Genomic DNA, 16460 nt, shown 5'->3' on the forward strand with positions numbered 1-16460 from the left:
CCAAACTCACATACTTGTCTCCTAAAACTTCCCCTATAAATGACTATTAGACTATTAGACTTTATCAAATATCTATTAATTTTATATCAAATATATTATTATTAAATTATTCAATTGGCGTAAAATTCTTTCCCATGTGTTATAAAATTTTACCGTCGAGCCTTCGACATGCGAACAAGCTCCATCCTGTGATTAAAGCGTCTCGTTAGCCGTTTCACGGGTAAAATAATGCTCGCGCCGTCAATGAAATTCCGTAGTGCGTATAATAAAAGCAAAATTAAAATTTGCAATGGGTCGGGGTTAATAGCATGTCATGACGACGCGCACTTTCATTCTCGCGAGCAAGCGCGCGCTCGGAGAAATAAGAGTTCTCTTTCTTTCTCCAAGAAAAGAGAAAGAAAGAGAAAGAGAAAGAGAGAGAGAGAAAACGTCGCGCGTGTAATGGTCCTGGTAATTAATCCATCACCATGGTAGCGGACTTTGTAATTACTCACCGTTAATCACAATTTCATAATTGCCTGGCCGATCACCGCGGTCGGCACGTATGCACATCCGGATCCCGATATCGCGCAAGTAAACGAAATCAATCATCGAGTTTTCGAAGGTGCGTGATATGATCTTTAATTCGGTACGGTAGATTTTTTTGATACCGCGCGGTTAATAATCAACGTGTAATTACACAAGGGTGGATAAAGATTTTTTTATGATCGTCGTCCCGCGCAACTATATTTCATATTTAACTACGTATATACATATAATCGTAATATTAAGAGAAATACTCGAATACTTTTAAAATATTCAAGAAGAAAATTACGGATGATAAAGGAGTAATTTATATAATTATTTTAAGGACATACTTAATTGTCAATTTCCTTCTCGCGCGATACGATGTATTTTAATAGCATTGTATGTACTAATACGAGCCAAACCGAATGTGTCAAGGCTAAAAGAAGCTTTCCGTTCTAATTTTTCAAACCATGAAGAAAGAAATCGTGTGAAATTTCATGGATAATAAACTGCTATTTATAGAAGTATTAAAATACAATAGTGAGATCGAATAGATTCTCGGCTAAAGAAAGTAATAGATACAGAGTATTAATAATATATATCGTATGATTGATATATTTCCTATTCGGTTGAATTGATAAGTGTAAAATCAACCGAATTAATTGTAACAGTGACGGATAAAAATGTAACCTATAATATTTTCTTATAAAAAATTAATAGTTTTATTATAAAATGATTTAAAAATTATATATATATATATATAGATATCTCAACTGATATGAAATAATTTTATAATCATTATTAAATGGGATGAAAATATAATTATTATTAATCTCAACGTCATGTAAAGCATTCTGCTAATATAATTCTCTATTCCTTACAATTTGCCTCAACTGACTTTAACCTACTTCGATTATTATCGGATTTTGTAATCACATTTGAATCGATAATTTATTACATATAATTCTACTAAAAATACAATAAAACCTATATGAAGTTATGGTCCTCGCTTTTAACTTCCCACCTATTAATAACAAGTCATTAAACTCCCAAAGTGGCAAAATGCTATTAAATCTCCGTAAATTATGTCGCGCAATTAAGTTGTTGGATAAACGAGGTGAAGAATATTGTAACACTCTCTAAGTAAAAGCGTTTTCGTTATTCTACAATTAACTAACGTGAATAATCTAGCGTAGATTTTTCCGGTTAACAACTCTTCGATATGCTATGTTCTTTATATTTTGTACATTCCTACTTTTCCTTCGAAGCCAAAAATACATTTTCAATTAAAATGAATTGCTCGGCACCGATTTATTTAAGTTCTCATTCTTGATAGGTGTCAAATATCCATTAACACGCACAGAATGACAAAGTTCTTTTTTTTTAATTAAGAGATATAAATGAAAAATGAGATTTAGTTTTCAATATCCTGCTTCACCAAACACGTATTATTCTTAAATTAAATTGTATTTTGCTTCTTTCCTCAGACGTTTATTACATTATTACATTATTATAACGTGTGTATGATGAGTAAATAATATATGTGAATGTTTTGCAATGTATTAAACCCGTGTGGATTCGCTAAACCTATATGACTGTGCAAATCAGTCATCTCTGCGGGAGGGAGGCAGTGAGCATTTAATGCTATCGGAATTGACTACCAGAAGTTGATACCCAATAAATAACCGTTGAATATTATGTCGAGCCTTCTCTCGACTTTTTTTCCGAGCCATAACTCTCGCGGTCAAGTGCGGTAGTAATACTTCATGCGAACCATCTGACACGTCTTAAAGAAGACATCGATATTGCCACGCGCGATAATATCGCCGAATATATACCTATTACAGTGCAAAACACGTAACAGCGAGCGACAATGCTTTCGCGACGACAGGTATCATTGCGGATAGAACCGGATGATAATCTCTCACTTAGCGGAGCATACTTGTCACTTTGACGCATAAAAACGGGGAAAATCAGGCAAACCGTTAACACGAGAAAAAATATCAGCGTATTTATAATAGCCGAGGAATTATAGCTGCACTAGATAGTATGAGAGAAATGATTACTTTACACTCTTTAAATCTGAATCAGTGAATAGATTCGAATCAGTGACATACTTTACACTGGTATCAGTGACTATTCCCTGTTTCAGCAGTACTATTCACTGATTCAGATTTAGAGAGCATGTTTTATATTATCATTTACATATTAATTTTTGTTCAGATTATTCGTAAAATAAAAGTTAGAGTTAACTTAACACATTTTTAACATTTTTAGAACAAAGACCCTTCTAAATATTTTTTTATTAGTAATTTCTATTTCTCTGGGGCGAGGGAATAAAATACGAGATTTAATGTGATGTGTAGAAATATTCAAGAATATTATCACCTAATGTCTAATAAATTAGAAAGTAAAACTAGGAAAATTTTTGATTTGAGAAATTTGCGTCACTTTTTTTTTCGCGTGTCACTAACCGCCACACACCTGTTTCTATACTCGCTTCTATTAGATAGTGCGACAAAGACAGCATCCACATCCGCGTGTATTGTCACCTTTCCCGTACTGACGAGCGATAAATCTACGTTCGAACGTTCGAGCTTTTGCCTTCTCATTGTAGTCATATAGTGTACGCGGGAAAATTCGTGTAAAATAAGCATACAACGCGCGGTACGAATCATTACAGTGCCAATTTCTTTTTCCACAGTAGGCACTTACAGCTTTCGTATGGAAATCGGCAGTAATAGGAATAACTTCGCACGAGTGCAAAAGTAACGTATCTTGATTAACATGTGTTTTCACGCGCGAATATACGACTACCTGTAAAGCTATCGGAGCTGGTTTTGACCGCGTAAAAAAAGTGATTCCTCGATTTTATGTTAAAATTACGACAGTAAATTACGACTCTCTAATTACAGGCTTACTAAACTTCCGTAAAGGCCATCAAAGTTTCGTAAGCGGCAAATACAGAATACAACTAGAGAAGTTAATTATGTATTGATTAAAATACTATTATTTAGCAATCAAAAGATTCATTTCAGAAAGATTCTCATTCTAAAAATGTCGAAAGTTGAATTTAAAAAATTGAACTCTTTTATTTTACAAATAACAAAAATAAAAATTAATATGTAAATAATAATATGATGCCTTCATACAGTTATAACGTTATCAATATCTTCAACATTTACCATATTTCCCATTTCTAATTATAAACAATTATATTACATAGACAAGCAAAAATATATTTGTCTAGTTTTTATCCATTTAATTATCATCAAAGCTTAATTATTGTCATATTATCGTTAGTTAGACGCGCATAAGAATAAATACATAACTAACTAAAAATAATAATACTTTATATTTATTATTATTTTATTTTATTTCATCCTCTTTTTCTCATTTACCTCTATTTATTTAAGTAATAAATTCGGAAATTTAATCATTTATAACATGTCATATAATATCGTGCTACAAAAAAGTGCCTGAGTTATTATTAATATAATAAATATATCATCATGGTGTTCATGAAAATGATGTGTTTTTGTGTCTTCTAAAAATCTTGTATTAAACAAAAAAGCTCTTTTATGATCTTTTCGTGTGCGTACGAGTGCATATAAATCGAATGATTATACATTCTCCAGTATTAATTTATTTATTCATTCTAATCTGTTCTAAGCCACCCATTTTTAAGGATCTATGAAAACTCACATTTGTTTGTAAAACTATATATTCTTAAGTTCCAACGTGCATTTTAGATACAGATATAATGCAATTTGTACATACATATAGATCCATTATGTAAATTTAAAATAGAAAGTAATTTATCACTCACCGATACAATGCGCAACAGCGGAGTTATAGTCTACGTCGTAAACTGCGTTGAACTGTAAAATACATATACGATTATTATAAAGTAATTAATTAAAATTAAAATCAAAACTATTGCATCAAATTTTATATTTTTCTTTAAATAGACATTTAATAAAATAATTATAAAGATACTAAAAAACTCTCCCTTTTCAATATAAAATTTCAACAGTATATTTTTATCTGTAACTCTTATTTGAATCATCGGAATAAATGAGAGAAACAGGGAGTAGATGCTTAATTTTGCAAGTACAGAGTAATATATAAAATATAAAATACTTACCTCATGGTTGCTCCGCCGTTGCCCGACGCCTCCCAGGCTTCCTCCTCTTCCTCTCAGATTTCCTTGTTGCACTTTACATAATATTTCACTCGCGAAAACGGTTAATTACGATCGCGCGACATTTTGCGTGGCACTCCCGTAATACGCGACGTTGAAATACCGCGAAACACATGAAACATTATTAACATGTCGTAGGACTTTCCGTTACGCAAATCATTCAAGCCGGCAGGCAATTCACGTGTCATCTTGCGTTCTTAATTCGGAAGTAGCAATGGATAAATCACTTTTAAATTGGCGACATAAAACGCGACGCGAGATACTTGGAATCCGAGCACCTGCGGTAAAGAAGTAGTTATTAGTCCGCAATAAAACGAAATGATATTTTACAATCCTCGTGGTGAATCTGATCCTTACGCGAAATAAATTACGCGAACAAAATCTTCACTGCGATAATTTGTCATTAGTTGTAACAGTAACTGATAATTTCCGATCGCATTTCGAGAGATAATGTAACGACGCATAATAAGCGACTTTCTCTACTTCTTGCCGGTTCGAGTTGCGAAGTACGATAGTACGAATTGCTTAATTTTTAACAGTAAAAACAAACACCAAAGCCGCGCACCAACCGACGTTATCCCGAAATATTATTAGTACTTTATTAAATTCACGCCGGATAGTCTTTCTCGTATTTCAAATCGATTATTATTATTAATGTAAGATACATCGCGGCTTTTCCTGTTAAATTATTCTATCCGGTGTTCGCGTATCACGCCGTATTTTCTCTCTCTCTCTCTCTCTCTCTCTCTCTCTCTCTCTCTCTCTTTCTCTCTCTCTCGCAAAGTACCACGATTTACATTCATATTTTAGATGAGTTAATTTCGTGAAATATCTACTTGGATAAAAAGCCGTCGGCTCAACGTGCAAATCGTTTCTCGTTACAAGTTGTACAAATTTAATAATTAATCGGTAAACGTTACTCATTACTGATAAATGTGTACGAATTGATACCTAGTATCTTATCCTGACAATCATCGCGATCGCGTCTCGGAAAGATATCGCAAAAGTAATACGACACACGGAGCGACTCTCGCTGCTGCCTGCCGGATCGAAATTCGGTGACCGAATGATAGCACGGAGCGCGGCGCGCGACGCGAACCCCGCGGCCCGCGCGCGCGACCTTGCTAAACAACGACACCCAGAGCGTCGCACGATACCGCGACAAACAAATCAAACGCCGACCGTTGAGAGTTCGTTGTCCCGGCGAAATATGAAATATAAATTGAAAATTCTTTATCTAAGATTTCAAATTACTTTGTTTAATATATAACTATTACTGTACATTTTGCGTATCGTACTGCGAACTCACTAAATTCCGTTCAATCGAGAAAATGTTTTAAAATGGAAATCATTATTACTTAAATTGTAATTACTGAGAGATTCAATTTAGTTAATATGTATAAATGTATATTAAATCTTAACTATAGGTGAATTATTTAATTCTTTGCTTTAATTACAATTTAAATAGTTAATATTAAATATACTTTATTTAAAAAGAATTATTAAATATATTACTTAAAAAATTAAATTATTTAAGAAATTAAATATATTATTTAAGAAAAGAAGATTTATCTTCTTTTTGATCGAGAATAAGCTATTTATATAAATTAATGTATTCTTATTATTTCCAGATGTTTATTCAAAAAAGAAGTGGAACTTTATGATTTTAATCAACGGAAAAAAATCAAATTAAATTGTCGCAAATAATATCTCGATTATATTATCATTTTAATAAGGAAAAAAGGTGTTCTCGGAATATAAAATCAATAAAGGAAATAATAATATAAATTTCAATAAGTAAATTACCCACACACATTTTCTTAATCAAAATAAAGATAAATTTTATTTCTTGATAAACAAAATTTATTTTGACTGACAAATCATATTTTTCTTATCAAAAATTTTTCCTTGGCAAAAATTAATTTCAAATAAGCATTAAATTAACATGTAATACAAGAAAATTATCATCCATTATTAATTTCCAGGGAGTAGAAAAGTCGTAATAAAAAAGAATATTCTAAAATCCTTAATTTTAATAATTTAAAAATCTATTCTCATATATATATGTGATCCTACAACAACCGATTTTTGAACAGTAAGAAATTAACAATAAATCAGGCCAAGTTTTAAATAAACCTCTGATTACTTCTCAATTGAATCGCGATTGCAAATATAACGTAACGAATATTAAATTGATTCTCAAAGTCTATTTATTGAACCGTGCGGTGTTTCAAGATTGATTTCAGTCAAGTTTTTAGCAGAAATGCAACTGCAAATGTACACAAAAAGGCCTAAGTAGTTCAAATAATCTGCTCCAGTTAAAACATTAGTTTACGATGCTAGTTTTTCGTACTGAATAATGCGAGACGATCTCGCCGATAATAACTCGTCAATATTGCCGTAAGAGCAGTCGAGCGCAGAGTGAGAAAATCGAAACCGTGGAATGCAAGACGCACTCCATTGCGTCGTCGAAGACGGGAGAGTTTGAAATGCTTTCCTGCATCGATTTTATTTTCCCTTGGGTTCCCACGAGAGACCGTGAAATCTATTCAAAAGTACTTGCGTTCCTAGTGACGTGCGTTCAGGATCGCAAGACGATACGGAAGTCTCACTGGTAAATCATTCGCGCTAGTAAATATTGCTTATTGCGCGTTTTAATGCATAATAATAAAATCGCGCGCTATACGCGATCTTGGTTCCATCGTTTTCGGCATGACATAAAAAGAATCTATCCTCAAAAAGGAAATGACATGGAAAACACGCGTATTCTTAATGAGAAACCCTTGAATCTCTCGTTAATTACGTGTCTTGCGTGTCGCGCGCTAAATTAGTGTGATTCGAACGAGCGCGGAGCGGCGTTGATTGATGGCGACCGATATATATTTACGGAGAGGTAATCGTTCGAACGTGATACAGAGACGCAGTCGCATAAAAATTAAAGAAACACGCAGGAACACGCGCGAAGGGAGACGTCGCAGCGGCTGGAAGAGACGAACGAAAAAAGGTTCGTGATCAACGGAACCGTCGCAGCTGGCGATTTTAATGAGGTATCTCGCGGTCACAAATTTGATTGCGAGTTCATGAGAGAGCCGCGCGACCAACTGTTTTTAACTGTTTTCGGTCACAATTACTGCCTCCTCCCAAGACGGTTAACATTTCTGGGTTTAAATAGCAGCCGTTTCAAAATGCAGAAGCTTACATTGTATTTTATACAATTGCAAATATGTACGTGCATGCCCGCGTGTACTTGAAATAAAACGAGTTTAATTTACAGGAATTTCGCACATTTTCAGATAAATATAAAGCGTAATATTCGCATGTACATAACAGATTTCTTTTAATGCCTCTTTTTGACATAGAACTACGTCTTTCCCGAGGGGGGTGGGGTAACTTCGGGTGCACAACTGCAACGTTTTTTGAATTACAAATTCTTTGATCAATTTGAATTTATGTATTTCAACAGAAATATTATTTATAGTATACCACTATCAATAATTGCATAATATTTATTATTAGTTCAATTTAATAGACTATTAATGATTAAGAATTTAATAAAAAGAATGTGAGATACAAGAAATATGTGTTAGTTAATTGCAAACTATGAATATGTGTGTGTGTGTGTGTGTGTGTGTGTGTGTGTGTGTGTGTGTGTGTGTGTGCGCGCGCTAATTTTAAGTTATAACACACGGATAATGGCAACACACTGATTGAATAAACTTTCGATCTTGATAATTAATTATGTTTTTTACACGTGAGACGATATCCATAATGCATCGGATAAGTTTAAGACTCACCGTCGGAAGAATAAATAGAAAATGAACGAGAGAAGCAATAAGATCGAAGCATTAAGGCCAAGATCAAGGGAACTGGAGCAACGGGGCGTGGCGTCGAGACGGCCACCTGTTCTATCAGACGACGAAGAAAGCGGACTTGCTCCTCAGCCGAGATCGCGCCTCGCAATATATCGGTGTCTCGTTTGTCTTATTCTACAGGAATAAAGTGGGTGTGTAGGTATGGCGAGTCTACGCGGCCTTGCAAGGCCGTTTCTAAGCACCGCGAGATCAGTGATCGCATATCGGAAATCGTTCCCTCATTCGCCGCCGGGAACAATGACAGAGGAATTTCAGGACTCACGAAAAATGCGTCATCACTGGGAAATCTCTTGTAGATCTTACTTTGATTATTACGAATTTACTTTACGATATTACGGATTTAAGAAGAAATGTCGGGTGCTAATTAGCCGAAGATTGGGGTACTGATGGGACACCCGGTGTTCGGTACCGATACAACCATCATAATTTTTAACGGTTCCGATATAATTTCGAGATGTAATTACTCGGAGACCGTTGAGCTATCTTCCTCGTTAAAGTCATTATCGGAATAATAAGATAATAGAGTTTGTCGAACAATCTACTTCGTTCGATAATCGCAATAGAACATAAAAAATTATTCGTGCTCGAATTAAAAAAAAGATGTATAATAAAATGTAATATTGTAAGATCAATATGATTGTATAAGCATAGTCAAAGTAGATCAATTTTTTTGTAAATTTGCAGACAGAAATTGTTTATATTTTCTTTCGAATACGACATAAACGAAGATATGACGTAGCACCTTTTCTATCATACAAACTTATGAGTAAGATTATATACTTAAAGAGTTGATGCATATGTAATTCGTCGAAGATGAGCATTACAGTTACAGCCGCTAACGTTGCCTTGCGTTATTACAGTGAAATAAGTTTGAGAAATAGTAGAATTTTAAAATTTCGAAACTTGTGCCAAGGTACTGAGATTATAAATTTTACTAATTAATGATTAAAATGCATTCTTGCACAATTCTCTAAGATATTTATCTTAAAGATGAAATCTGAACATCAATGAAGCATCCGGAGAAATGAATTATGTTTAAATTCGATAAGAAAGTAATTATTCACTTCATTATTTTTTACAATATATTTAAAAAATTCTAATTAAAATTATATATTATTATACGTGCTTTTCGAGTCGCATTGTATGGAAATAATGCTATTACAAAGTCATCACGAATCGTTCTCGTCTTCAATCTTTATATATCTGAATGAAATTTAAACACTTCATAAAATTTAAATTAAAATATTATAAAATAAATCTTTGTTTATCTTTATAAAATTCTATGATTATATAAAAGTATAAAATTGTACAAAAGTATATTTATGCACGTATGTTATTATAAAATGTAATTCTTTTAGAAAAGATCAACTTCCTGCTTATTTGCATCAAAGAAAATGGCTTGCATAAACGAAATAGTCATTTTAATATACAGTAATTTCATTATAATTATAATTATTTTTGACGGTGATAGGAATTATTGTATTATTTACTAATTTTTAATAGAAATCTTTATATATATGAAAGAGCATGTGAGACGGTAAAACAATATTCTTCGCACATTTCAACCTTGAACCGGGACACGAACCGGAATCGATGACGATCGTTTCGATCAAAAAGATACAGGAAATTTCACCAATTGATATGGAATAATGAGTCCGCAATATTAAAAAATGATTGATAACGGTATCGTAATTGGACACGATCGATCCCATGTCAATTTTTGAAAGAGTAGATTGCACGATGGTAAATCTCAATTATCGTTGACAACTTGTCATATGCAGGTGGGTCTTGTAATTTTAATAACAGCCGTGAGATGATGATAAAAAGAATTAGGCGCAAACAAAGAACTCGTCGATTTATCTTCTTTAACTATCACAATAAATTTAATATTGCTGCGTAAATTGTTAACATGGTCTACAATAATAGAATAATCGTAATAAAAAATTTTTCTCTACTTTTTGTTTTTCGATAAAAAGTAAACTGATAAATATCTGAAGAAGCAGATAGTTTTATCATTGAAAAATAAAATAAAATATCAATTGTTTCGAAAGAAGAGATAATGCTATTCGCTAACCTGTTAAATATCAGCTGGATACGGTAGGCCATGCAATAAGTTTCATCGATGGTTTTAGACACTGCAGCTAGATGATCAATGATCCCCGCAGCACATGAATGACGTTTGTCAGGAACGATAATGCGATTTCCTTCGGAATCAGCATTTTAACAACTGTGCAGTCATCGGTTAATTTTCGAATTTAATTCACTGTTCCCCGTCACGGTTAATTGTTAAACATCCGACAAGTCAATTAACGGTACCTTAACGTACGCGTATATAACATTGGAGAAACTATTTCACATCGCGAAGTTTACGATATCTTCAAGTACTTGTCTCAATGTCCACGTCAAAGTTTTAAAGAAATTAAAAAATGGAGAATCGATCGCACCTTACACTTCTCAAATATTACAATAACAAGACTTGCACATTCTTCGTATAAAATGAAGGGGTTCGACTGACATAATCGAAGAAACCGACCATGAATTTGCAACTGAATTCTATTGAAGGCAGACTGATGTAGCGACGTATAGCAGATGCACTTGCTTTCGGGAGATACACTTTTATTTCTTCTCTTCTTCTACCTTTGTTTATGTAAATTTAGATCGAAATGTATAATTTTAATATGTTATATCGTAATAAAATTTGTAAAATCGTTTCTCATCCGTGAAAAATTAATTATTTCGCGAATCTTATTGCCTCTTATATTTCTTGTCGGAAATATTTAATATGGCGATCGTACGTAGCCTCTCCTTTAGCTCATGTATTTCTTCTCTCGCTAGAAAGAGGTGACATCGGCGATCAGGCAATAAAATGGTAATCTCCAATCGCTCTGTACGCGACTTCTTCTATTTGCTATTTTACCCGTCACGCAATGCCACAGCGATGTCAATGTCAGCATCTCCAGACGAACCCTCTTAGAGATTTCCTCTTCATGTTCCAACGGTACCATTAGCGGTGGCATGAGAGACAGAGTTAAAAAATTATACTCTCGTTGAGGTTTTCCATTCTTCCGGGATCTCTCTCGTCCGCTCGCTCCAAAGATACTTTTTTAAAGCCACGAATTTCAAACGGTCCCGATAAAGGTTCACGCAGAATTGCAGGGGACGGCAAGGACGAAGGGGACCGTGTCTTCGAATAGCGTCACGCGGCGGGGTGGAGTAACGAGGAGAGACCACTCTACGGTAAGGTTTCCGTGGTGGATCCGTGCTGCGTGGTGGTCGGGTAGTTTGTGGCTGCGAGCACACAAGTCGAGCCTACGACACGAGCCTCGGCGGCGCTTCGCCGCTCCGTCTTCGTCCTTGCGGCGAGCGCATCCTTGTCGCTCTTCCGACGTCTCTCGCTCGCGCCGCTCCTTCTCTTCGCTCTTCCGCGGGTTCTCGCGCCGCGCGTCGCGGAGGAGATGAAGAGGCCCTCCCTCGTCGCACCTCTCTTGTGCTACGGCATTCTAACTGCTATTGCACACAGTTGTCTCTCTCTCTCTCTCTCTCTCTCTCTCTCTCTCTTTCTTTCTCATCGCGACTAGCAACGATCGTTCCCCGGCGCGGCGTGGCGCTGGCGCGAGGAAGAGGAAGCGCTTCCTTATTCCGGTGCGCGTTACGCGCATCGCGTCCGAGTCGAGTACGCCAAATGAGGCGTTAAAAATCGCTCAATGATGTTAATTTTTCCATTCTGAGGAATTATTTCTAAGATTCTATCGTTTCCAGAAGCAATCGATCGAGCAAATTCGAAGTCCAAGTGGAGTATGCAAAGCTATATTGTTTCGAGGACACTCGTAAGGAGGTCGACTTTCGCACGACTCGCATCACCTTGTTGACCGCGCGACTAAGAAGTAAGTACGACTGTCGTATTTACGATTTTCATGATCAGTGGCGTCGTCTTTCACGGATGAACACGCAGTCGGACCCAGTTTTCATCGCGGCTCGTTAAAGACCGTGGCAATCGAATCGAATAACTGAGGACTGTTACGAACACGATTTTACGAACAATTTATCCGATTTATAGAACGAAACAGAGTATTCTCGGAGGTTCTAAATCCTTTCAAATCTAAATTAATTTAACCTATCGAAACTTGGTTCTTAATGGAAAATTCCGGTCCTGATTACTGAGTGACAAGGTTTGGATCTTGCTCGCTTAAAATATTAAAAAGAGGGTCGCTTATAAAATGTACCGCTCGCTTTATGACAAGGCACACTTATATGAGTCCATCTGAATTATTGACAATCCCGCCGCTTCGCGTAATAAATGCCGACGGATCTTTCCGGAAAGCGTAAACGTAAAGTGCCGACACGTGTAAAAGATGAAACTTTTAATATTTCGGAGTAGCAATGTCCCGTAAGTCATGCGTCGAAATTTCTCGCGATGTCCACGAAAGTGGCAGTTCGGCGCGTTAATAAAATGCGACCATACCGTGATCTTACGCTAATTGCAGCCGTACAAACGTAATGAGATGATTCCGATACAAAAGAAAAACAAATTTCTTGACATTACATACTATTCCTTTACTTTCTTTATTTGCATGTTTTCTTTTTAAATTAGTTTAAAACTAATTTCTTTTAATATATATTTTTTATATCTTCTAAAGCTGCTTATTTATTCTAAATTTATCTAATGCTGTATCCTGCATGATGCTATAATATATTTTTACCTAATAATAAATCAATTTTATATAATTTTATTTTTTATCTAATAAACCAATACAACTACTATATAAAGATGATTGTTCGCATCTTCTTTAAAAAAAAAAAAAGATTTCTTGATCCGCCTACATTGGACACTACATCTCATAAAAAACCTGTCGAAGGGCACTTGTGAATCAGGTATCCCGCCCATACGTGTCATCGCGGCGTCATTTACGAGATCCCCGGCGCTGCAATAAGATTTTAAAGTAATTATAACGTGCTCCCTGATAATTTCATGGGTGTTTTAATGACATCTCCCCGACCCTTTCGATTGCGGCCGCGCGTTTATGAATATTGACATCAAATCAAATTCCACGGGCAGCGATCCATTGATAAGTTAAAAAACGAGGCAGAAGCGTCAATATTCGACGGGGGTATACGATCGGGGCCACCCGGTGTGCAATTAAACGTATACAGTTTTTATTCGTTTAACCGGCTATGCAGATGGTTGGACGGTGTTCTCGCCGGTAGAGAGAGCGAATATTGGGCAAAAACCGCCTCTTGGCCACCCGGAAGGGTTAATGGATAATTGGCAGTTCTCCTTTTCGCGAATGCACTTCTGAGGTAACCTTGATAAACCGCGCGAATGATTACACCGCTGCGCCGTTTATTTCTAAGGAACTTATCCCCCTCCGGTCTTCAACTGAAATTCATTTCGCATACATATATATAGTTAATGAGACGCGCGAAATCTCGCCGCGCTGATAACACCCGAATGTCGTGCGCTTGGCCGGATTTTAAGGTCACGATTTTCGGCACGTTTGCCGAAACGCGATAATGCACTCCGCGCGTCCGGAGGCCAGGGAAAGCGCGAATTAAAAGAAAAGGAAAGAACCGATATCGGCCGCAACCACGATTTATGCTCATTGCCGCGGCTGAACGTGTCTTTAGTGGGCAGGCTTTCCGAGAGAGATAACGGTGCAAGCCTGTCGAGCGTGCCGCGGCGACGCGACGCGCGGCGTATCTTAATTTGTGGGGTTCCGCGCGAGAAATATCAGGTTCGCAAAACGCCGTTCGCGTTGCGGGTCTCTCCTAGCGTTTAGTCACGGTCGCACCGATTGTCCCCGATCGACCGATCGGTGGCTCAGTCAGCTCAGTGCATGTGCGAAACAGGCTGCGACAAATCGACGGATATCGCTGGAGAAATTAAAAAGGTAAGCATAACTTTCACAAGAAAACAATAATATAATAATTGCAAGAAAGTTATTTAAAAGCGATCAATATTTCGATAAGAATCAAGTATGAAAATCCAAAATAATACGGCATATTTTTTCCATACATTTAAAGACTGCACTATCTTGCTCGCCTGACTGCTCAATGATCACGTTACGTTTTTGTGGTTTTAATTTCCGATCTCATAACTCGTGACAAATATACTGGTATTAACACCTGGCATGTACTTTACGAATTAATGGACGTCGCGAGTCATTTAAAGACGCTTCTATAACACGAAGACTTATTACGTTCGCGGACGCGGATGAAAAGAAGCGAGGTTCAGGGGTCAGAGGATGATGAGAAAGAGCGCGTAAGAAGCGGCGACGAAACGCGACCGAATGCGAGACAACCATAAATCCCGAGTAATCTGGGAGATTTATGCACAATATAACGAATCCACCGCCGCGCGCGGGTCATCTCCGCCGCTTTTTATTTTTCTTCCACGTCGAGAAAGTGCGAATTCGTATCCCACATCAAAACGTGGCAAGGTGCTCTTTTTCCTCGTTATTCTTTGCTGATGCGCGTCTCACGGTGCGAAGATGCGGCGATTTGTCACCGTCGTGCACAGGAACGCAAGTTAACGTGATGCGATCTGCTTTCTTCGTACCTTTTTTTTTTAATTTCATATTTTTTTCTCTCTCTTTTGTTCGTCGTCGTCGTCCACCCTTCGGTTCCCACCTCGCGCGGACCGTTAATTTTCGAAACAAGATTGAGGAGACGGGGATCAGAGGAGCGGAAGGAGGATGCGCGCGTTTACCGTCGCCGAAAATTCATTACGCCGGTTAATCTCGTCCGCTTGTCCGCCTCCCTGTTGTATCTTTATTAAATCTCTGGCTTCGCGTCGCAAGATGATATTATCGTGACTCGTTTGGCGTTGCTTCATATTATGTGCTAACTACCCGTGTTAGCCGTGCCGATAGTCCAATTACCGAACACCTTGCATTGTAAATTTTCCTTTCAAATAAAACACGCTGCACGACACATCGTTCCGCGAGACGTTTTCGGGGATCAACCTGCGGAATCGCGCGTGCAAATCGCGCGTGCAAATCGCGCTCGAGCAGAGGACACGACGGAAATGCAGAGGCGAACGAAGAAGGATGTGGCCGGCCTACGGGGGCATATAAAAAGGGAGTACCGGCCATATTTCTCGAGTAAACCACTTAGAAGAACGCTGCAGTACGAATATCCGACGATTCAACGTCGGATTTATGTCTCAGTTGGATGAAATGTGCGAGATAAGTGAAAAAGTGCCCACCCGTGCGCATTCACGCACGCGAGATTTTAATTCGTGAGTCGGCGGTGTGCCTGTCCTCCGATAATCGTCATTAACCGTTGTTAAGATTTCGACTAAGTATGACGTCTCGCGCTTTTACAATGTCCCGTTAATGCAGTTCGTGCTGAACGCGTTTGCAACACATGTGCACTAATTATCACACGTGATTAACGTGTAAAGACGGGCCTCGAGATATGCTTGTAACGATATCGTTTTGTCATTTATTTCACTGCAGCTTACGTACAGTATCTCTTATACAACACTCTGTTAATGGGCGCGGAAATGGAAAAAGTACGAGCTTCTTCCTGATATTAACGCGACTTTAAATCATTAAATGAATTGTAAAACTCATACTCGTTGTAATTACTGGGACGAATGTGTGTAACGTGTATATCGAGCGAGGAGGTATGATAAAATTGGAGAAAGTATAAAGTAAATATATTACAGACTTCGTATTAGAATCTTCGCGTGAAACGATACTTGGATGGTTAAAATGATGGATTCATGTTCGCGAGAAATTCTATTCCAGCACACATTTCCTGTATTTACTTGTCATTGTAAGATGTTTTATCCTCGTCTAAAACCATTTAACTTCGATTATTTCGTGAGAATCGCTTGTAACTTTTTACTGAATTTAATTTATCTAGAAAATATT

General features: G+C 36.9%; 1 protein-coding gene across 1 annotated transcript in view; it reads right to left on the reverse strand.

The window, feature by feature from the left end:
• Sha (shavenoid) overlaps positions 1-4364 on the reverse strand; it is a 70768-nt gene extending 66404 nt beyond the window's left edge. The window contains exon 1 of the mRNA XM_071700069.1: positions 4337-4364. The gene's annotated coding sequence lies outside the window, so the exon portion shown is untranslated. The remainder of the gene's footprint in view (positions 1-4336) is intronic.
• Positions 4365-16460: the final 12096 nt, after the last annotated feature.

This window comes from Temnothorax nylanderi, unplaced genomic scaffold (assembly GCF_030848795.1).
Source record: "Temnothorax nylanderi isolate EJ_2023f unplaced genomic scaffold, tnyl_v1.0 TNYL_tig0020_pilon, whole genome shotgun sequence".
NCBI classification, from domain to species: Eukaryota; Metazoa; Arthropoda; class Insecta; order Hymenoptera; family Formicidae; genus Temnothorax; species Temnothorax nylanderi.